Here is a 24726-nt window from a genome sequence, read left to right on the forward strand (position 1 = left end):
TGCCACGAGCATTTGAGGAACCCTGAAAAATAAACTAGGAGAAAAGTGGATTGTTCAATGTCTATAAATGCCTTCTCCTCCTGTATGAGTATTCTGTGACTTTTCTGTTCCGTCTATCCAAATTTGAAGTATATCTTCTTCCTTCTTAAAAATGAGCATGAACATTGATTCATTGGACATTAGCACATTTGACCCAATAGCGACTCAAAAAACATCCGAGTTTGATCTCTTGTCACTTGAGATCTCCAAGTAGAGGAGTCTGGGATGGTCAGCTAAGACTGAGAGAACATGTGTAGAGGGACTGGCAAGATCAACTTCCAGGCAGATGAAGCCCTCTTGGGTGAATCCCAAGCTGTCGACCAGTTGATTGGAAACCTCATGAGTGACATAGGAGAACAAGTTGTCTACCTAGAGAGTCATGAAGAACAGGCCACTAAGTTCTGGGGAATTTTGTTATACAACACTAGAAACTACACAACTAATGGAACCTCTCACTGTTCAGATCACAGTGAATCAGCAGTAGAATCAGAATAAAGTCCCTGTCCATGCAGAAGTCTCAAAGACTTGATAGAGCAGTGGTGCATATTCTATATCAGAACATACATTATTTTTTTTCAATAAAAGGGAATCAAGTCACTTTCCTTTATATATTTTATTTCTCCTTCCTTCCCTTCTCTTTGTTGTTGCAATGGCCAAAGTTTGTACAAATTTGGTTGTGAAGCTCTGGCACCTGGTTGTGGTATGCCAGAGATCTCATGGACTGTCCCCAAATGGAAATTCCACCTGGAATCTGCCAGGCCCATGTGTGGTGGTGCCAGGGATCAAACTCTGGACCTTCCCCTTAGAAGGAAGGTGCTTTGCCATTGACCATCTCCTGGACCCCAAATATAATTTCCTGTAGCCCAGTTTTGTTTCTACTTTTTTTGCTTTTTGGGTCATACCCAGCGATGCACAGGGGTTACTCGTGGCTCTGCACTCAGGAATTACCCCTGGTGGTGCTCAGGGGACCAATGGGATGCTGAAAATCAAACTCGGGTCGGCTGCATGCAAGGCAAATGCCCTACCCGCTGTGCTATTGCTCCAGCCTCTATTTTTTGTCTTTTTTATTTTGTTCTTTTTTAGTTTTTCTTACAGCAGCTTCCACTTTGTAGATCTTTTAATTCCGTAGAAATTCCTCTCTCTACTTGGGGTAATACCAGAATGTTGAAATTTCCTTTGTTTTGTGTAGTGTATACAGGGGAGTTTTTCTATGTAGCGATACTTCTTCTTTTCTATTTCTTGAAGAGATCCCTTAACTAGGAAATAAGAACCATCTTATAATTCTTAATAGCTTCCTGCATATTGTTCTAAGAATTACATATGTAACTATAAATTTTACATCAAAATAATTGTCTGGAATTGTATGTGTTGTTTACAGAAATTTCTATTGAGAACCATGTTGTCTGTATGACAGAAATTGGTAATATAAAAATATGACAGCAAAAAATGTTAAAGTCACTTGCTTATCAATTATCCTTTAAAATTCACCTTTGACTGCATCCCTCATTAAAGGAAGATTCGTCTTTTCTATATGAGAAACTTTCATAAAAATGGCACAAACATTACTGTGACTCTTTGATATTCATAAATTTAATTAACTAAATACTGAGTCGTCTATACACTTGGCTCTATCTATGGAAATATTAAGAACTCTGTACAAGGGAGAAAATACCATGATAGAAAATCACAGTGATTTGTTCTGCTATGTCATAAAAGACATGCACAGGGCAATGTGGAGGTCCAGAAATCTAAGGCTTGTTTGGGGGTATATGTGAATAAGGAAAGGAGGAGCTACTCAAGTTAGAGCATAAACTACAAGTCATCAAAAGCATGTGGGCAGTGAATGGGGTGTAGGGCTCAGGGCACATGGGCTGAGACAGAGCAACCAGACATTGATGTCTGGGATGAGCAGAGGCTTAAGTCCAGGTGTGATGGGGAGAGATGCAGGAGACTGGATGGGCAGCAATCAGAGGAGGAGACTTCATTTGGAAAACAGAATGCACTCTGGGAAGCCTTCAAGCAAGGAAGCCACTGAGATGTCATGGTGAATTTAAAAAGGCAAAGGACATCACTGGCACACTGTCACCCACACAACCCGGAGCATGGGGAGTTAAGGGAAGCTAGTGCCAGCAGAGATGAACAGAATAAATAAATGAAAAAATGTTTAGGAGTTTATAAAAAATTGATTGTGGGAGGTAAGGATGGAAGAGCTGAAGCTAACTTCCAAGATCTTGCTTGTGGTGAAGCGGACGGCAAAGCAGTGCAGGAAAAGAGGCAAGGCAGCCGTCAGTAGCCACGGAAACCCCTACAAGAGTCTGCAGAACCCTCTATGCTCCCTAGGAGGACGTTTCATCCTGGGCTCAGTGCGCTGGAGACACAAAGGTTTACACTCACCTCAATTGAGTTTCCATCTTCTTTGTTGGTTTTTTGGACCTCACTCATCAATGTTTAGAGGTTACTCCTGATTCTGCACTAAGGAATTACTCCTGGAGCTGCTCAGAGGACCATATAGGATGCCAGAGATTGAACCCAGGTCAGCTGCAAGCAATGCAAGTGGCCTACCCACTATACTCTCTCCAGCCCCGTGTTTCCCATCTTCTTAACCCATGGTACGAGCCAAGGCTCTTGGCTGTAGAGTGAGGAGCAGAACCCGGTGTGGACCACTAGGCACACCTTTAATAGGACACAGGCAATTGCAAGTTTGTTGACTTGGAGCAAATAATGGCTCTGTAGCCCGGCTATCTGTCTGGTCGCAGTTGTCAGTGTGGGAAAACCCAGCCTCATTTCCAATCAGTTGATGTTTCTCTGTAGGTGAGGATGCCTTTCAACCTCTCCTTGATAGTGGCTATTAATGGCATGGCAATGATGGGCACATGAAGTTGGCATCATCCTTCCACGTTACAGATTGCTGTATCTTATTTTCACTGTAAATAACTAGAGATTTTCATTTTGTTTGACTTCACTCTTTCAGGGAAACCACGTTAATTAAACAAAGGGCAGGAAGTCCCTTCCTGAAAAGATAGAACCCTGCTGATGATATTAGCAAAGCACTGATTGCAAACTGCTACTTGGCCAATTCTGCTACATTTACCAGAATCCTTCATAACAACATGTTAAATAACATTTTCCCAAAAGTGATGTGAGCAAAAGAAAATCATGGAGCATACAAGTAGTTGATAGAGGGGGGAAACAAAATGAGTAGAACATTTGGGATGCTCTTTCACTTTAAGATAAAGAAGAAATAAGTACATGTAGCTTTTACTAGAAAAAATACATATTTGGTAAGGAGAATATTAGCACCATTGTCATTATTACACATATGTTAACTTTTTAAAAAACCGGGGCCACACCTATCAATGTGGTGGGGGAAAGAGGTGGGGGAAAGAGACACGTTTTATAAAGAGATGTTTGGGTCAGTGATGAGGACTGACAGTGTAATGTTTATGGCTTGGAGCCTAAGTACCCACCAGTGGCAGTTCTCAGAAGTTATGCAGTGTTAGGGATCAAACTCGGAGCCTTACATATGCTAAGCATGTTCTTGACCACTTCAGCTATCTCCCTGGCCCCTCTAGAGGTTGACTTTTCCTCCAGGGCTGAAGTGATATCACAGCGGGTAGGGTGTTTGCCTTGCATGTGGCCAACCTGGGCTCAATTCCTCTGCCCCTCTCGGAGAGCCCGGCAAGCTACCGAGAGTATCCGACTGCATGACATAGCTGGCAAGATACCCGTGGCATATTAGATATACCAAAAACAGTAACAACAAGCCTCACAATGGAGACATTACTGGTGCCCACTCGAGCAAATCGATGAGCAATGGGATGACAGTGATACAGTAATTCCTCCAAAAGTTTGGTTCATAATGTTCAATGTTCCTGCCATCTTTAGAAAAGTACATTATCTATAAAATATAATAATATGAGACTAACACCCAAGGACAGTAGAGACAGGGCTAGGAAGTTTGCTCCACAGTTGGGAGCCTGCCTTATGAGCTGGGAGGAAAGGCAGCTGAGATAGAGAAGGGATCACTACTTCAATGATGGTTGCAGGTATTGCTCAGGATGGGAGATGTGTGCTGAAAGTAGATAAAGGACCTAATATGATGGCCTCTCATTAACTGTATTGCAAACTATAATGCCCATAAGTAGAGAGAGAGAGCAAGAGGGAAACCATCTGCCACAGAGGCAGGGGGAGGAGTGAGATGGGGTGTTTGGGATACCGGGGACATTGGTGGTGGAAAATGCACACTGGTGGAGGAATGGGTGTTTAATCATTGTATGACTGAAACTCAAACATGAAAGCTTTGTAAGTGTAGCTCATGGTGATTCAATAAAAAAAATTAAATTCCTATTTTTAAAAGCTTTGAGATTAAAAACATTATTTTAATTTTATTCCCCTTCCCTTCACTTTTTGTTATTGTTGCTGTGACAACCAGGGAAAACTATGTTACTTTGTGCTGAAGATGATACAAGAGTTGTGACACCAGGGGCCATACTCCTTGCACCTGCAAGCAGGCTCTGTGTCACTGAGCCTTTGAAAAGAGATATTCAGGTTATGGAATATCTTGATGTACCCAGCTGCAAAATGAAGACAATCTCTCCATTTCACCAGGCTAAGATATGCCCTGTGAAATAGCTTGTTTCTGCTTTCTCTCCTTAAGGGAATTGTATTTGTCGAGAATTTGTCTCAAGGAGAGCACGTTCTGTGCTTGGGAGGGATGAATTCACAAAGTGAAGGAGGTAGGAGCCAGAAGGATGAATTCAGGTAAGAAATCAGGTGTATTGAAAGGCTCTGGAAGGAAAACAGGACAGATAACAGCAGGGTCATTTTGATATGGTGAGTTGGATACCCAGAGCTAGAGCCAAGCCAAATTTCTTGAGTTATGGGATGCCTTAGTACTCTGAACGATAGCACAGTGGGTAGGGTGTTTGCCTTGCATGTGGCTGACCCGGGTTTGATTCCTCCGCCCCTCTTGGAGAGCCTGGCAAGCTACCAAGAGTATTTTGCCCACATGGAAGAGCCTGGCAAGCTACCTATGGTGTATTTGATATGCCAAAAACAGTAACAAGTCTCACAATCGAGATGTTACTGGTGCCCGCTTGAGCAAATTGATGAGCAACGGGATAACAGTGACAGTGATGGGATGCCTGAAAAAGGGGTTGGAGATTCATTTTCTGGAAGCCAAACTAAGGGACGAAGATGGTAAGTGGGGAGTGAGGAGATGGCTATGCCACAGGGGACTCTCAGGTCCAACTCTTGGGGCTCTACGCCTGGAGATGGACTTGGAGACTTGTTTGTGGTGGGATGTTGATGTTTAAGGTGGAAAACTGAGATTCTAAAAACTCTTGGGAATTTTTTCATCACTTGCTAATGTTACTGAGCCAGTGTTTTGTCCTTTTGACAATCCTTCAGGAGGCGTCCTTCCTGCCTCCTATTCAGTGAGGGCCTGGGTTGGTTGCGGGAAGTGCAGGTTGACTAGCTTGAAACTATTAAGTAATACAGTCATCACTTAAAAATTCATCAGTGCTAAATCAAGCACTTCACCCCAGTTGTTACTCAAAAACTATGCTATATTCTATATGACTTTTCGAAGTAACCTTTTGCTTCTCATCTAATATGAAAACAGGCGGAGAATGTAGCTCAGAGGTAGTGAGGTAGTGCATTTGTCTGTGGGAAGCCCTGGCTTTTATTGCCCACACTGGGAAAAAAATAGTTTCAAAAAATCAAAAAAAAAAAAAAGAGAACAGAATTGGGTTCCACACCCACTGTTTTGTCGGTCTCCTTTCTTCCCTCATCTCCAGCTGCACCAGGCACCCGCCCTCCCAGCCCCAAACCTAGTGCATTTTACCAAAAGTGAATTTTCAGATCTTGCAAAAGAGGTGTGGGATTTCTTCAAAATTTTGAAAGTGATATTGGAGAACTACTCAAAACATCTGCCGAGTCGTCGTCAAAGGGGCATCTGACAGAGTCAGAGCAGTGAATAAGGAGAGAAACTCAACCAGGATGACGTCACAGGAAAGTGACTGGACTTTCAAAGGCGCCCTTGGGACCAGTTGAGCTAAACTCAAGCGCCCCCTTGTGGCTTCTTTGTGAAAATCAACAGTGAAGCAATGGACTTCACAGCTCCATTCAACGATCATGTTCATTCTAAGATTGGTGCAGAGAACACCTTGTCTTAGTGTTAGGCAATCGTTTCTTTTTTCCCAGCTCTTCTCATTCCCTTGATCCATTGTTGTTGTAATGATCAGGGGTCACACCTGCTTGCCTATGACACCCACGTGCTTGCCTGTAGTGCTGGGGGTCTAGGAGATGTCACTTGATGCTCGCTGATGTCACACTCCTGGCCTCAGGGCTCACACATCTTTAGTTGTGATTATTTTTGGTTCTGTTTTGTTTTGGGGGGATATATACCTGGCAATGCTCAGGAATTACTCCGGATGGTGCTCTGGGGACCATATGGGATGCCGTAGATTAAATCCATGTTGGTTGCAAGCACCTACAAGCTGTAATATGTCCCCAGTGCCAGTTGTGATTCTCATACACACATGCTGTGTGTCCCATTGCTCACTCTCAGTCAGGGATCTCAGGAATGGAACTCACATCCTCGCAGGCACTTTTTGACATGAAACATGGCTAGGACCCTGATACATGGTTCCCCCCTTTCTTATTAGTCTGTTTTTCTAGAATTGAGTTTGAGTGAAACTTCATTTTTATACTATTGCTGCAGGCAGACAGGGGAACCTTGGTAAAGAGTATTTGAGAAACAATAAAACAAGAAGAATATGCCTAGCCTGGAAGTAGCCCAAAGGTCTGAGGAACCCATATCTTTGAGATACACATCCGAGCTCTTTGACATGGAAAAATGGAGGGATCACGCAGAGAAGGGTGAACCCCCAGAAAAGAAGAAGCTGTAGGAGAGTCTACAGGTCCTAAAAGAATATGAAAGGACCTTTCCATATCTCCGGGAGCCCCGGGAGTCAAATCCACACTCCAAAGCCACCATCCAGTTAAAAAAAAGCTACGCCAGCTGTGCCTTCCTTATAAAATATTTAAAATCCTGAGCAAAAAATGACCTCGTAATAACTGTACTGCAAATCATAGTGTACAAAGGGAGAGAGACAGAGAAAGAGGGAAAGAGAGACGAGAGAAGAAGAAGAGGAAGAGGAAGAGGAGGAAGAGGAGGAAGAGGAGGAAGAGGAAGAAGAGGAAGAAGAGGAAGAAGAGGAAGAGGAAGAAGAGGAAGAAGAAGAAGGAGAAGGAGAAGGAGAAGAAGAAGAAGAAGAAGAAGAAGGAGAAGGAGAAGAAGAAGAAGAAGAAGAAGAAGAAGAAGAAGAAGAAGAAGAAGAAGAAGAAAAGAAGAAGAAGAAGAAGAAGAAGAAGAAGAAGAAGAAGAAGAAGAAGAAGAAGAAGAAGAAGAAGAAGAAGAAGAAGAAGAAGAAGAAGAAGAAGAAGAAGAAGAAGAAGAAGAAGAAGAAGAAGAAGAAGAAGAAGAAGAAGAAGAAGAAGAAGAAGAAGAAGAAGAAGAAGAAGAAGAAGAAGAAGAAGAAGAAGAAGAAGAAGAAGAAGAAGAAGAAGAAGAAGAAGAAGAAGAAGAAGAAGAAGAAGAAGAAGAAGAAGAAGAAGAAGAAGAAGAAGAAGAAGAAGAAGAAGAAGAAGAAGAAGAAGAAGAAGAAGAAGAAGAAGAAGAAGAAGAAGAAGAAGAAGAAGAAGAAGAAGAAGAAGAAGAAGAAGAAGAAGAAGAAGAAGAAGAAGAAGAAGAAGAAGAAGAAGAAGAAGAAGAAGAAGAAGAAGAAGAAGAAGAAGAAGAAGAAGAAGAAGAAGAAGAAGAAGAAGAAGAAGAAGAAGAAGAAGAAGAAGAAGAAGAAGAAGAAGAAGAAGAAGAAGAAGAAGAAGAAGAATCATCTTCCATAGAGCCTACATGGAGTGGGAGGTGAGAGGGATGTGGTGGGAGGTAAACCTGGGACCTGGGTGGGTGGTCAGAAGTGTGCACTGGTGGATGGATGACTGTTGAAATTCAGTCATGAATAGCTTTGCAATGACCTATCTTATGGTGATTTTTTAAAAGAATATAAAAGGACCATCCTAGGCTTTCTCTGTGATAATGCTCAAACTAAGTTTTATTTACACAAAGAACTTCAGGCCAAGACAATTGGAAGAAATTGTACATATCTTTCTCTCAAATGACTTTGCTTTACTATTTCACTCCTGAAATTCTTTTCTCCAAGGGAAGGTGATGCTCCTGGAATGTCTGTTCCAAGTTGAGGACTGCCTTTCCTTTCCTGCAAAGAGCAAGTCCTCATTCCATTATGAGTCCAAGGCTCCCAGGGAACCTGTGCTGTGCAGAATAATTTGTGGGCTGCCAGGAGGGTTAGTGAGACACTGACTTCAGAACCAGGTGGGTGCCCAGAGTAGACTTTAGCAGTCTTGACCCACCCCAGGCATTTCTATGGGTGGCCGCAGCGAAGCCATGCAAAGAGGTAGAAATATTCCCATGCAAGTGAAGTTTCCTGAGCTTGCTGTGTTCTTGAGTACTGTACAAAAGATTCACACACTAAACTTGGAAGGTTAAAAGCTAACCTGGGGGAGAAGCTCTGTTGTCGCCATGTTGTTGTTGGTTCCTGAGTTCCTGCTGGCTATAAAAGAATGTGGACAAAATGCCGGAGCGAGATAGCGAGCTGTTTTCCAATCCTTTGGCCCCAGATGGCCATGATGTGGACAATCCTCACCTCTCCCACCAATCTAAGCTCACCAATGAAGATTTGAGAAAACTTCTCATGACCCCAAGGGCTGCACCTACCTCTGCACCATCCTCTAAATCATGTCACCATGAGATGCCAAGGGAGTATAATGAGGAAGAGGATTCAGCTGCATGGAGGAGAAAAAAGAAAAGTTATTATGCAAAATTTCGCCAGCAAGAAATTGAGATAGAGCGAGAGCTAGCAGAGAAATACTGGGAAATACTGGGGCCAAGAAACGAAGAGATGGTGTGAATAAAGATTATGAGGAAACTGAGCTGATCAGCACCACGGCAAACTACAGGGCTGTGGGCCCCACTGCTGAGGCAGACACATCAGACAAATCAGGCAGAGAAAAGAAGACAGTTGATCCTGGAGTCCAAGTTCTTGGGTGGTGACATGGAACATACCCATTTGGTAAAAGGCTTGGATTTTGCTCTGCTTCAGAAGGTACGAGCTGAGATTGCCAGCAAGGAGAAAGAGGAGGAAGAACTGATGGAAAAGCCCTAAAAGGAAACCAAGAAAGATGAGGACCCTGAAAACAAAATTGAATTTAAAACACATTTAGGCTGCAATGTTTACTGTATGCTCTTCAAGAGCAAAGCATAGGAATGGAATGAGATGTTTCTGCCGGGCCGCATGGCCTGTGTGGTAGACCTGGATGAAGAGTATGCAGACACGGACATCCCCACCACTCTTATCCGAAGCAAGGCGGACTGCCCCACCGTGGAGGCCCAGACCACACTGCAACAAATGACATTGTTATCAGCAAGCTCACACAGATTCTTTGCTACTTGAGGCAGGGAACCCGTAACAAGAAGCTCAGGAAGAAAGATAAAGGGAATCTGGAAGAGAAGAAGCCTCCCGAGGCCGACATGAGTATATTTGAAGACATTGGGTATTATGTACCTTCTACAACCAAGACACCACGGGACAAGGAGCGGGAACGATACCAAGAACGGGAGCGTGATCGTGAAAGGGACAGAGACCGGGACAGAGAGCGAAAGAGGGAACGGGAACGGGAGCGAGATCGGGAGCGGGATCGCGAGAGAGAGGAGGAGAAAAAGAGACAGCTACTTCGAGAAGCCAAAAGTGGATGATGAGCCCATTGATGTAGACAAAGGACCTGTATCTGCCAAGGATTTGACCAAATCCATCAATGAAAAACTTTCTAGTTCCACTGGCTGGGAAGGCACTGAATCGCTGAAGAAGCCAGAGGACAAGAAGCAGCTTAGAGATTTCTTTGGGATGTCCAACAGTGATGCCGAGTGCTACCCAGGCACGATAGATGATATGGTTGTGGACAGTGATGAGGAGGTGGATTGCAGCAAAATGGACCAGGGAAATAAGAAGGGGCCCTTAGGCCACTGGGACTTTGATACCTAAGAGGAATGCAGTGAATATATGAACAACAAAGAGGCTTTGCCCAAATCCGCATTCCAGTATGGCATCAAGATGTCTGAAGGGCGGAAAACCAGGTGCTTTAAGGAAACCAATGACAAGGCAGAACTTAATCGCCAGTGGAAGAAGATTAGTGCAATCATTGAGAAGAGGAAGAAGATGGAAGCTGACGGGGTTGAGGTCAAAAGACCAAAATACTGATCTCCATTAATGTACAGAGTCTCTCCAAGGATGTGTGTCCCGTTGCTCTTTCCTCAGTTCCTAGAAAAGTTGCAAAATATGGTTTTTTTGTGAATGTTTATAAACTTTTACTGTGTAATCATTTGGCTCCATTAAAATTGGTTATCCTGGGGCCCAAGTGGCATGGCACATGGTGTGCATGCGTGGAGCACAGGGATCAGTCCCTGGCTTCACATTGCCTGTCTTTCCCCCAGCACTATTGGTTGTGGCCCTAATGAACTCTGAACACCTTCAGAAGTAGCCCTCACTATAAATAAATAGATAATAATTAAACCTGAAAAAAATTAATAAAAGTTAACCTGTTTATTAGCAGTTGAAGTCCATGGGTCTGAGTTCCTCTGCAGGTGTCCAGGCCTCTCCTTTCTCTGTGTAGGGCATCACTCATTTTCTCATGATGCCCAGACCAGTGTTGAACTTTTTGGTCTTATCTCTGTACTTCTCTTGAACTGGACCCCAGTGACTCTTTGAAATATCAGCTTTTCTGAGTCTCCAGCCATAGCTACATGTTCATGGGTGAGATCTCTGGGCTCATTGCTGATCATCTAAGAGGTTGTTTTTTTTTTAATGATGACTAAGATGTTGGGGTTTGTGCCACACCTGGCAGTGTTTATGGAATCATTCCTGGCGGTGCTGGGGGACCATGTGAGATGCTGAGGATCCAATAACATCAGCTATAGTCAGAGTAAGCGACTTACACTCAGTATTATCTCTCTGGTCCCTGTTATTTTTGTTTGTTTGTTTTTCCTTTGAAGTTTAAGCAATGAAATATATTTTTAAACACTTTTTTATTATAGCACCAAATTGTTCATAGCACAGTTGTTTCAGGCATTAAATATTCCAACAACAATCCCACCACCGGTGTGCCTTTCCCTCTACCAATGTCCCAAATTTCTCACCCACCACCTTAGCCTGCCCCCTTCCAGCCAAAATCAAATTTGCTTCATATATTTTGTAGCAACACAAAGGCGAATGGAATAATCAAATAAGATTAATCAATTAATCTTAGATCAATAAGTCAACTTCTGGTAATTGTTAAATCTCATAAAGATATTATAAGTTGCTGTCTGGGATCTGCTGAGCGGGTTCGGTGCTGATTCTGTGTTAATGTTTGTGATTTCTGAGCTTGGTGGGCTTCTGTGCAACTTTCTAATCAGATTTGCTGGAATTCTACTGGGCTGATAAAATTGAGGTGTTCTGGAGCTCTAGATCTGGAACAGTTGATGGCTTGGCAGTTTGATGAGGTTTGGTTGTGGAGCGGGGCCACAACCTTTCTATGTCACTTTCTATGTCAGAGTGTGTCGGGGTGGCTGTGGGCTGCTGTGCTTTTGGGCAGAAAGGGAAATCTACCCGTCTCTATTAGGAGAAGTCCCCAGGGCTCTCAACCCAGATCAGGCTGCCTGGGAAGATTTGGTGGTTTCATGTGTTGGAGACTAGATGCTGGGCACACAATATTTAATTTCAGCATCTGTATACCCATCCTGCCTCAGTGTCAGCAAATACCCTGAAACCCTGAAGGAATTCTTTACTGCTTTGTTGATCTTAAACATTTAGAAAATGTCAGATTGTTTGAATCATGATCTGAACAAACTCCATTAGCTTCTTGGGTATCCTTTAATCTGTAGATTCTCTTTTGTCTTCCTTACCTTAATATCTCCTTCACTTCCTCCCTCCTCCTTCCTCTTCGTCATTCTGTGTGTGTGTGTGTGTGTGTGTGTGTGTGTGTGTGTGTGTATGTGTGTTGGGGGTGGGAGTGAGAGTCGTTTTGAAGGAACCAGGTATTTGTTTTATATAATTTCACACTGGATTTTGCTTTTCCTCTTGCATGCCATGGTTGCATTGATCAAGCTTTCTCTTGCATGTTACTTCATGAACTGGCAACTCCCCCAGGGGTCTGACCAGGTCCATAAGTGATGCTTTGCTAAGGACACTTTGTGGAGGTGTGGGGTCTTCCTGAGTGCTCAGGCCTGGATGTTACCTTTTGCCTGAGTCCCAACATCCTTCAATGGAGAAAATAACCCAGAAGAAATGCCACAGCCTCATTTGATCAGGTATTCTTGGCCAGGTTCCTCTGCCCCCATTACCTGCTGGGTGGGGACTGCTTTCCTGGAAACACCATCCCTTGGCAGTAGAGGCCTTCTGTGATACCCTCATTAACATTGCAGATCTTGGGGACTGGAGAGCTAGTACAGGCTATATATCTTGCCCACGGCTGACTTACAGGGTTTGATTACCAGCATTGCAATATGGTGCTCTGAGCACCACCAGGAATACTATGCAGCTGTTAGGAGAGATGAAGTCATGAAATTTGCATATAAGTGGATGGTCATGGAGAGTATTATGGTAAGTGAAATGAGTCAGAAAGAGAGGGACAGGCATAGAAAGACTTACTCATTTGTGGAGTATAGAATAACATAACACGAGACTGACAGCCAAGGACAGTAAATATAAGGGTCAGGAAGATTGCTCTATAGTTGGGAGTCTGCCTCATGAGCAGACGGGGGGAAGGCAGCTGGAATAGAGAAGGGATCACTAAGAAAATGGTGGTTGGGGGAATCAATCAGGATGGGAGTTGTGGGCCGAAAGTAGATCAAGGACCAAATATGATGACCTCTCAGTATCTGCATTGCAAACCACAATGCCCAAAAGTAGAGAATATGAGGAATATTGTCTGCCATGGAGGCAGGGGGAGGGTGGGAAAGGTGGGGGCATACCGGGGATATTGGTGGTGGGGAATGTGCACTGGTGGAGGGATGGGTGTTTGATCATTGTGTGATTGTAACTCAAACGTTAAAGCTTGCTACTAATCTCACGGTAAGTCAATAAAATTAAAAATAAGAAAGAAAGAAAGAAAGAAAGAAAGAAAGAAAGAAAGAAAGAAAGAAAGAAAGAAAGAAAGAAAGAAAGAAGAGGGAGGGAGGGAGGGAGGGAGGAAGGAAGGAAGGAAGGAAGGAAGGAAGGAAGGAAGGAAGGAAGGAAGGAAGGAAGGAAGGAAGGAAGGAAGGAAGGAAGGAAGGAAGGAAGAATTTAAGCCCCATGGTGGTGGAATTTGGTCTGCTTAGTTTCTTGCTGTGTTTCAGTGTATAGAAGTGTTCCAGAGCGCCCTACAAGTGCCAGTTACGGGTCCCCTTTGTGCTGCGTGCCTGGTTCTTGGTCATGAGGTCTCTTGACGTGAGAACGACCAGGACGACTAGGACACATTCAGTTCCCTCTCCTACCAGTAGATGGCAGTCGCGCACTCAGCCTGCCGGGAAGGTGCTTTTCCCAGCACAAATGCAGGATGATTCTTCAGGGCTGCCAGAGGGAAGAGCATCTGTCAATCCACTCCTCAATGACTTGCAGGAAGAGAAAACAAAAGGCCTCTTTTGTTATCATTGTTATTTTTTTGTTTGTTTCTTTCTTCTTCTTTGTAGTAACATCCACACATAGAATATGATGCCCGGTGAAGTCTGGTGAAAGCTCCTGCAAAAAATTCTTGGAGGGCATTTTCATTTCTCTTGGGTTGATTCTTTATTGCAGTTATTTAAATGCCCACCTCTTCCACATTCCAGAAGTCCCCTGTCATCTGTTTACTGAGCTAAAGAACTGATTTCTCCCATGCCAGACAGTTTCAAAACTTGAAATTTCCTTTTGCGATTTTAATTTTTCACTCCCTCTTATAAGAAGCACAAAAGTAAGAGACCAGTTCATGTGACTTTCTTTTGCAGGAATAAATGTTCCCTGGGCATGTTTAATGATTGTGCAAGTGGTTTTAAGGGCAGGGCAGTTCAGTAAACATTTTCAGGCACTTCCTGTGTTTGGCAATTGTGTTAATTTCTAGGAAGTCAGAAATGAATAAAATGAGATCATGGCTTTCAAGAAACTTAAGATCTAATGGCAGTCAAAGACATTTGCACAACAAATTAACATAACAAACAAAATAAATAATAAAAGTATAAGAGGAAAGTGCATGGGGACCATTCACTAAGATCCTGAGTCCTTAGAATGCTTCAAGTTAAAACCATCAACTTGAGTGTATGTTAACAAACTGGAGGCTAAAGAAAAGTCAGCCCTTTGTCTCCAACTATGCTATTTGACTTGAGACACTTGATGTGGAAGCATGAAACTTGCTCCAAAGGTAGTGCATCTGCTTTGCATGCAGGTGGCCTGTGCAATCCCTCGAACACTTGGTCCACTGAGCACGCACTAACTTGAAAGTAGTCCCCGAGCTCTGTTGGTGTTGTCTAGAAAAAAAAGAAAAAGAAAAAGAAAAGAAAAGAGAAACTTGATATGGCTAGATTAAATTCAGGAAATATTAGGACCTAAAAAAGATATTTAAGGGACTGGATAGATAGAACAGTAAGGTCCTGGCCTCGCGTGCAGCCGACCTCAGTTTGATCCCTGACACCGGATATGATTCCCTGAGTAACACCAGGAGTGATACCTGAGTACAGAGCCAGGAGCAAGCCCTGAGCACTTCCCAGTGTTACCTTAACTTCCCCCGTTCCAAATTAAGAATGGACTGGCTAAAGTCTGTGTGTACTCGAGAGCCGTCAGTAGTAACGGGCACCTGGGTGTACCTCCCTGGCAACACCTGCCTTGCAAACCTGAGGCTTGCAGGGCTGAGAGTTATATTCCTGGCACCACCCCCCATGCTCCGTGTGCCACCCCAGCAGCACTGTTCATTGGGGATCCCAGTGCCCCGACAAAGTGTGGAATCTTCGACACAACACAGCAGCATGTGTTGGCACAACTGCAAATAAAGTGTGATCCCTACTAAGCCTGGCAGCCAGAATGCACAGGACAGCACCAATAATTTAGGCACCCTCCTGCCACCCCCTGCCCCAGGGATGCTAAGGCAGGCACCACAACCAAGTGAGCCGACCCAAACCAAAGTGTGCAAGGCCTCTGCTCATTGCGGCAACAATAGAGACAGGAGGCGAAGGGGAATGAACTTATACAAAGTTTTAACGTTTCTTTTTTCTTTTTGTTTGTTTTTTTGGACCAAGCTTGGTGGTACTCAGGGCTTGCTCCTGGTTCTGTGCTCAGGGATCACATTCAGTGATGCTCAGGGAACCATATGGGGTGACAGGGATCAAACCTGGATAAAACATTGGCAAGACAAGTATACTGCCTGCTGTACTATCTCTCCAGCCCAATTGAGATGTTTTCTTAACTATATATGTGTATATATATATATATATCTGTGTGTATATATGCATTTGTATATTTATACATATGGGTTTAATAAGGTTTATTAACACATGTTCACTGTATCACTGTCATCTCGTTGTTCATCTATTTGCTCAAGTGGGTGCCAGTAATGTCTCCAATCGTCCCTGTCACATACTAGTGTAGCCCGATGGTATATTGGGGGCTCTTTCAGGATCAAGGGGATGAGGACTGTCGTTGTTATTCTTTTTGGCATATTGAGTACACCACAGGTAGCTTGCCAGGCTATGCTGTAATAAAATACATGTTCATAAAATATAAAATAAAACAGAGCAAAAAAATGCCAGCAAAATTATAAAGGAAAGTAAAAGTGAAAAGAAATAACTGACAAGGGAAATCAGAGAATTCACGAGAGACATTTTGTTTTGGGTTTTGGTGATCAAAGCGAGAGCTTCATATATGCAAGGCATGTGCTGTACTGTTGGGGTCTCAGCAGCCAGTCTGAGACCCTGGCCAAATCCCCTGCCCTTAGAGACAGAAACAGGCTCTCTTCAAACAGGGCCCTAAGGCCCTGTGCCAGCAGTCCACCCAGAAAGGCTCCCTGGTCGAGGAGATAGTGGGATGAAACTTGAGCTAAGCATACCCGGCCTTGGAAAGAGGGAACATAAATCATCAATTAACATCTGTAAAGGGCCTAGCAAAATGCTTACTTCAGAGCTGATAACCAGGTGTTCATAATGCCCACTCCTCCCTAAAATTGCTTCTTTAAATATTGGTGTGTGAGCTTAATAGAATCGAGAGTTACTTGACCTCCAACTCTCCCCCCTCTGTGTGGTTCTTTCTCGGTGGCGGTGGCGGCGGTAGGGTGGCCTCGGTGCACAGGGGGGCAGGGCAGAGGCTTCTTCCCTTCCCACTCCCTCTCCTATAGGGAGTAAGTCCGGTGGCTGGGGGATCATACTCCAGTTTGCCAGGGTCTAATGGCCAGGACCCTGGCACTGTACCAATGGGCAACCTGCCCCTTCCTGCTTTAAGGAAGAGTAAGGCAGGCCTTGAAGGGGTGCAGGACTCGGGTAGACCCTGAGGAAAGTGTGTTCTGGACTTGGTTCCAGAATATCCCAAGAATCCTCCAAGTGTGAACAGAAGTGATCCTGAGTGGTGGAGAAGTGGTATCCATGAGTGGCTGGATTCTACAGCAACTTGATGTTCAAGATTTTGAGCAACAGACTAGCTTCCCTAGTAGTGCCCCATCTTCATTCCTAGGAGGAGTATATGAGGGCTCCATTTTGTCCTTGACCTTGCCAACACACGTCATTGATCTTTAGGGATCTAGTGAGTTCTAAGGGTAGGAAGTGCTAAATCATTTGGTTTTGATTTGCATCTTCCTAGGGGCTAATGAGGCTGAGCCTCTCTTTGAGACAGTTGTCTATCTTCTTGGAAGAAGCATCTGTTCAGGTCCTTGTCTACTTTGTTGTTCTTGTTTTGGGTCCATACTAATGGTCCTCAGGGGCTTCTCCTGGCCCTGTGCTTGGAGAATCACATGGTGTCTTGCGTGAAACCCGAGGTCTTCCTGTATGCAAAGCATGTGCTCAGCCTGCAGTCTGTGGGGTCCCTTCTCTCTCCAGCCCTCTGTCACTTCTTAAATGGTTTCCTTTGGAAGCCAAAAGTTAAACATTTTAATAATATCTGGCTTATCTTTGTTTTAGTTTTATTTTGATTGCTTGTGCCTTGAGTGCATATCTTTGAAATCATTGCCTGGTACATAATCATGAAGACTGACTGCTGTTTTCTTAGAATCTGGTCATTTTCGTTCTCACTTTTGGGTCTGTGAGTCATTAATTGGGGCGGGGGGGGGGAAGCATACTCGGTGATGTTCAGGAGTTTTTTCTGGCTCTGCACCCAAGAATTACTTCTGGTGGTACTTGGAGGAGTGTATGAGATGCCAGGGATTGAACTGTGTGCAAGGCAAGTGCCAGGTCAACTGCATGCAAGGCAAGTGCCCTAGCTGCTGTCCTATCTCTCCAGCCCCCTGTGATTCATTAGTGTTCATATGTGGCAAAGGAAGTGGTTTGATTAGCATGGGTTACCACTTCCCTTCACTTGGTCTTTGTGAATAGGAACCAACATAAAACAAGAATTTCATTTTTCTCTACCCCATTGTGTTCTCTACCTCCCCTCTCATGCATTCCTTTTCTCTCAGCAGCTCCAGAGAGATAGGATTCTGGATTCTGAGGCTCAGAGATCAAAACTTCTGGGTGTACCAGTCCACTCTCAGTGGTTTCTGGACTGGTCTTTTGTCTGAATCATAACCTGATACACTGTGGCTGGCTGTCTCGGATTTGAGCAAGCCGGGTGTCTAATCTAAGTAAAGGGGTGTGGGGATTCAGAGATAAGAATTGATGTTAAAGCATCATGCAGAAACTTGCCCCCAAAGGAGGAGCGTAGGAACAGAAATCAGGTGTAGAGCCATTTGGTCAGGCCCAAGGTAACAGAAAACATGCAGAAGGTCCCACATGGCTCAAGTAGTACTAGAAACTCCCACTTTGCTTTTTATGGTCCCTTGATCTGAGTGAATGAATTTTGTCAGGCTTAAAGTTTTAGGGAAATAGTGCAAAGACACCTACTGAGATGATCTCATCTCTTCAGTCCCATCTGCACTTGGAGTCTGACCACTGGAGAGGTGGTCCAAAAACATTATCGAGGCACTGGCTGGTGGAGGGCAGGTACTTACTGCAGCCTTGGTGAATCAGCGTTTCAAAGGCAGGAATGTGACAGCGTGCAGAATAAAGTGAAGGGAGCCCAGGATTTAGCTCGGAGTTCTCAGGGGTGGTGGGTATGGGGAAATCATTTTGTCCTCGTGCATGTGCGCACGCACACACACACACACTGCGGACACTCATCAATATCTAGAGACATTTAAGAGACCTTGGTTGGGGTGACATCCAGATCTGGGATGGCAGAGGTCAGACATGCTGCCAGATAGTCTTTAATACCCAAGTCTGCAACCTGAACAAACAGGCAGTGCTCGTTGTCTAGGAAGTGGAAGGCCTGCTATTAGCTCCCCCAAGAGAATACTGAGTCCCATAGGGCTTAGTTCAAGACAGAAGGGATCCTAACTGCCTGGCCCAGCCGTGAGTACTGGAAGCCTATCTTCCTTCTGACACCCTCCTCTCAGGCACTCACACTTCTGAGTGTTTCTAAAAGGAAGTATTCTTAGTACTCTTAGGTCTGTCGGTCAGGACTCAGTCTTTTTTGTTGTTGTTTTGCTTTTTGGGTCTCACCTGGCGATGCACAGGGGTTACTCCTGGCTCTTCATTCAGGAATTACTCCTGGCAGTGCTCAGGGGACCATATGGGATGCTGGGAATCGAACCCGGGTCGGCCACGTGCAAGGCAAACACCCTAGCCGCTGTGCTATATTGCTCCAGCCCCAGGACTCAGTCTTAACCCCCTGTCTTCAGAGGCCAGATGAGACTCCAGGTCTCAACTCTCAACTCCTGGTCCAGCTCACCTGAGCTTTTATTAGACTGAAGGAAGATAAATCAAAGATTCCCACCACCCCTTTCTTTGGTAGTGTTAATTTGTTAGTGCAGTTCTCAGAACACAGAACTAACTTATTGGGGACTTGCTTTTTCTTAACAGAGATGGCCAAAGATGCAGATGAATATGTAGATGGAAGAGATGCATGAGACAAAGTGTGAGGGGAAAGACTCTGAGTCCAGGCCCTCTAGGGAGGAAGTCACCTGCTTTCCACCTGAAAGCAGTGCTGGGGGTGGGGCGAGACTAGACAGGGCTCTGTCATTTGTGCTATCTCCCAGACCACCCAGCCCCATCCAATTTTAAAGAGAAATCCCATTCCAGGCACTTGGAATCCAAAACCATACCAACTTGACAGCTTACTGGGGATATGTGCTTTTTAGTTCACAATTATTTATGCTTTTTCTTTGAATGACTTCTAAATCCTTTAAGTTCTAAAATTCTCTATATAAATGCTGAAGAAGCTTAGACATTGATTTTGTAACTTGAATTATATTTTCTGAAGGACTACCCACACGGTCTTCATTTTGGTTGCCTTGTACTTACCTATTGGAAGTAATCACTGTATCACTGTCATCCCATTGTTCATTGATTTGCTCGAGCGGGTGCCAGTAATGTCTCCATTCATCCTAGCCCTGAGATTTTAGCAGCCTCTCTTTATTCGTCCTTCTAAATGGTGCTGCATTGGAGGCTCTTTCAGGGTCAGGGGAATGAGACTCATAATTGTTATTGTTTTTGGCATATCGAATACGCCACTGGGAGCTTGCCAGGCTCTGCCGTGCAGGCAGGATACTCTTGGTAGCTTGCCAGGTTCTCCGAGAGGTAGAACTAGGCTATAAGAGGTTGCAAACGCGGCCACCTCTGGGAGCTTTGCTTTATACTCTCTGGATCTTGGCCGTCGAGGGGATTACATGGTGCAGGGGGAAATTTGTGGGTGTGACTGCTGACCTACTGGAAAACTGGGGATCTGGGGGAAGGAGGCCCAGTCCTGATCTGAGCAGGCTTGGAGATCTCAGCCCTGGGTCCCACACACCTGGGTTCCTCTGCCAGTTCCTTCATGCTGAGGCTCGTCCGAGCGTGTGGAGAGTGGCCTTGAGCATGGCTGTGGCTGGGTTCCGGAGACTCTGTGTGTGTGTGTGTGTGTGTGTGTGTGTGTGCATGTGTGTGTGAGCATGCGTGTGTGTGTGTGCATGTGTGAGTGCATGCGTGTCTGTGCACACGTGTGTGCATGAGTGTGTGTATGAGTATGTGCGTGTGAGTGTGTGCATGTGTGAGTGTGTGTGTGTGTTGTGTGTATTTTCTCCCTGAGATTGGAAGTAATACCTCAAATAAATCTAGAGACTTCCTGGGTTCATGCATTGTTAGTAGAGTCCATTCTTGGATATATGTCTCCCCTGGCCCTGTTGGTAGTTTAAGAGTCTGGGGTACAGGAGTCAGGAAGATGGATCAAAGTGCTCGGCACCTGGGAGTCTAGGATTTGATACCCAGCTTTGTGTGATCCCCCAGCACTGCAGCAGGACTAGCTGGGGTATATCTCTGGGGTCTGAGCAGTTGTAGGTGTGAAGGGGGAACTGGTTCACTGCAATGAAGGGGAAAGACTGTGTGCTATAGAACTTGGCTGAGTTCTCTTAGGATGGGCTTGGAAAGCCTAACTGCATCTTCCCAAAGCAAGCTCGTCCTTCAGTGATTGCTTACACCTGTACCAAGCTGCTTATGCCTGCTTCCCATCAAGGTCAGGAGTATCCTGTGAAGACATGACCGTCAAATGGCTCTTGGAATTAGTATCCATATGAAGAAACCAGGCTCATCCGAATGTGTGGAGAGGGGCCTCGAGCATGGCTGTAGCTAGGTTCCAGTGGTCTTCGGTCACCAGGAGCTCTGCTCAAGGTGGGGAAGGAAGCTACACATGTTCAGTTGGGCCTCACGCATGAAGGTACTGGCAGAGGAACCCAGGTGTGTGCAATCCCATCAATGGCCAACATCCAGAGACTTAAAAGCGAGCTCCCAGAAGAGAGTGATGCAGAGAGTCTCTTGCCCGCACGCCTGGCTGTCCTCCTTGGGGCTCCTCGGAGAGGATGGGCTCCAGCTTCCCTCCCCACCCCAAACAGAGCTCCTGGCTGCTGAAGACCACCGGAACCTAGCAGCAGCCATGCTCGAGGCCCCTCTCCACACGTTCGGATGGGTTTCACGCATGAAGGTACCGGCAGAGGAACCCAGGTGTGTGTAATCCCACCAACGGCCAATATCCAGAAACTTAAAAGCGAGCTTCCAGAAGCCTACTTGTACGATATTTTGTAGCCTACTTCTCCCTCTGGGAGAAACTGGCAAGCTTCTGAAAGTTTCCTGCCCACATGGGACAGCCTTGCAAGCTTCCCATGGTGTATTCGTATGCTAAATCCAGAAACAAGCTGGATCCCATTCCCCTGACCCTGAAAGAGCCTCCAGTGCGACATCTTTGGGAGGTCCGAGTTGAGAGAGACTTCTAAGATCTCAGGGAAAGGACGAATGGAAAAGTTACTGAGCCCGCTTGAGAAATTGATGAATAACGGGATTTCGTGATCGTGATCGTGATGAAGAAACCAGACCCATGTTTAAGATTAACCAGATTTGAGGCAAGTCTATACCCCATTATTTGTAACAATTGCTTGAGGCAAATACTAGACATTGTATATTGACATTTGTACAATATCCAATGTACAAGTATTTGATAATCAAGTACCAAAAGGACAGATTTCCAGGTTCTATATTTGAATGTTTTCCTGGCACTTTTTCTGCTTAAACCTCATTCATATGTAGTAAAGGAAAAAAATCAGCTCAGAGTTCAACATGTTCACCATTTAAAACTCTTTTTTAGAAATTATGGATCTATGGCCATGATCCCATACCTGGCTGTTTCATTCGGGGCAACCTGGAACAGGGCAGGTGAGACCAAGTCCCCGCCCCAAGGGACCAGCCCCAGCAGCCGAAACTTCCAGAACTTAGCCTCCATCACGGTCATAGCAACTCTCCACAGGCTCAGGCCAAGCCTCACCCATGAGCAGACCTATCCCTGGACTGCATGGCCGTGACATCTCATACCTCACACCACTAATATTCTAAGAGTAGTGTACCACATTTGGTGTGGTTTAAAGTAGAAGGCAACCAATCTAAGAGGGAAATATATTTTTACAGATATATGTGTGTGTGTGAGTGTGTGTGTGTGTCTGTCTGTATAAGAATCTCTCCCTCCGAGCCAGGCTGTCTTCACCGAGGCCCTCTCAGAGGGAGGCAGGTTGAGTTTCCCTCCCCACCCCAAGCAGAGCCCCAGCAGCCAAAAACCTCCAGAACTCAGCCACAACTATGCTCAAGGCCACTCTCCAAAAGCTCAGATGAGCCTCACCCATGAAGGAACTGAGAGAGGAACCCAGGTATGCAAGATCCATGGCTGAGATCTCCGAGCCTGCTCAGATCGGGACTGGACCTCTTACACCCAGATCCCCAGTTTTCCAGTAGCTTGGCAGTCACACCCACAACTTCCCTGGTGCCATGTAATCTCATCAACAACCAAGATCCAGAGACTATGAAACAAAGCTCCCGGAAGAGAGCGATGCAGAATCTCACACGGCAGAGCCTGGCAAGCTACCCTGGTATATTCAATATGCCAAAAACAGTGACAATAATGGGCCTGATTCCCCTGACCCTGAACACAAGAGGGACGAATGGAGATATTACTGGCACCCGCCAGTGATACAGTCACATACACATATACATATATATTAACGAGGATTTTGTGATTTTGTGATATATATATGCATATATATACATATATATGTATATATATATATATATGCACACAAGGCTGAACCTTTAACAACATGTTGGCAATCTCTTGTAGAAGGGCTTAATGGCCCCTGGGTGGAATACAACAATCTTCATATACTTTCCTCTAATGAAAACTTTTTGGATCATTTTCAGCAGTTTATTCATAACAAACAATTTTGATTCTGCTTTGGGGCAGGGGTTGGGGTTAGGGATGGAAACATCTGAAATATGATGGTGGGAAGGTGTATTATTATTTATGCTATTCACTTCGTTGACGAGATTATGAACTAGAAGCTGGCAGAAATGAATGAGTCTGAGGTCAGTCTCAGATGCTGGAGTCAGGGCAGCTCCACAAACTGCTTCCGGTGGAAACACAAGTCCCTCATGTCATGTTTACTTGCTGTGACAGGCAATAGGAGAGAAACAATGGCTACTTATTAATTTAATCAGGGAGATGAGGCTCATCTATGAGAAACAGAGAACAGGTCACAAGGTGAAAGGACTTTCAGAAGAGTTGAAAATGAAAACTTTGATCTGGTCTGCATCCGTAGCCTTTGCATGAGAACACCCTCTACCCAAGTCTTTAAATGACATCAGAAAAAATTATTAAAATGACATCAGGCAAAAAGAATTCAAAACCTGTCTCTCCCCATGAGTCCCTTCAGCTACCCATTTGTACTAAAGCCAGTATCACATTTGTTTTAACGTGGACGGGTTTTCTCTTCAGGTTTGTGACTGTGTTTGCTTGCAGTAACTAAGGATTTAAAATCGCGGTGACGCAATGTTTCCTGTGGCACCTCTCCTTGAAAAATTGGACCTCGATGGCAAAACCATTAAGTCATTCTGTTTCAGCTTCTGATTCTGCCTCTCTGCCCCCAACATTTCTGCAACCATCATTCCTGCAAGTTAAAAAGAATGAAGGCTTTAATTCCGAATCAAGGCTTTAATAAAAACCCTCAGCAAGTTTCCTTTGTTGTACTTTATCTGTATGGTGGGAGTCAAGGCAACATTTAATCAGCTTGAACTGGAACACAATTTCCAGTCCTCTTCCCCAGCCGTCTGGGCTCAGCTGGAGGCTGCTGGACCATGGTGACTTCCATGTCAATGACATTATTTCTAATAAATGACTGCCCGCAGGTTTATGGGGTGCTTCTGGCCCCAGCTTCGTAACCAGCAGGAGCTGGGGGACAGGCTATTTTTCCCTGTCTCCTCTACCCAGTAGTTACTGCGTCACCATGAAAGATCACACATATATATAATGTCGGTTCTTGAAACAGCGATCGCTTCATTAAAATCCCTTTGAACACATTGAAGGCACCTATCACGGGCACATCACAGGCAGGCAGGCAGCAAGCTGCCCTCAGCAGAAGCAGACACAGGAAACCCTGCTCATCTCTCGTCTTAGCCAATGCACCATCTTGAGCAATAATGAGAGGTGAAGCAGAGAGGAAGAGGCAAACACACTATCAGTCTGTATTTTCCTTCTAGCCAAACACCTCTGATTATCTGACTGACAAATTATATCCATATCCCCAAAGGACTCATTTTTGGAGGGGTTTAGTGGGGGAGTGGGTATGTGCCTAGTAGAACTTAGGGTTTTCTTTCAGCTCTGTGCTCAGAGATCATTCCTGGCCGTGCTGGACAATTGAAGCACTCCTCTTGGAAATAAGTCAAGCAACTTGATTTCCAGTCCCCTTCTCGATTTTTATCGCATAGTAGCCCAATAAAGGAGGAGATAGGGCGTTTCGAGAACAGAAGTCTGAATGATCTTGGAATGAAGCAAGTATCCTAGCATTCAGGAAACAGACATCAGCCCAAAAGAACAGCAATGA

General features: G+C 44.8%; 1 pseudogene; it reads left to right on the forward strand.

The window, feature by feature from the left end:
• The first annotated feature begins 8690 nt into the window (after positions 1 to 8690).
• LOC101538337 (protein Red-like) lies at positions 8691 to 10385 on the forward strand (annotated as a pseudogene).
• The last annotated feature ends 14341 nt before the right edge of the window (positions 10386 to 24726 follow it).

This window comes from Sorex araneus, chromosome 9 (genome assembly GCF_027595985.1).
Source record: "Sorex araneus isolate mSorAra2 chromosome 9, mSorAra2.pri, whole genome shotgun sequence".
NCBI lineage: Eukaryota > Metazoa > Chordata > Mammalia > Eulipotyphla > Soricidae > Sorex > Sorex araneus.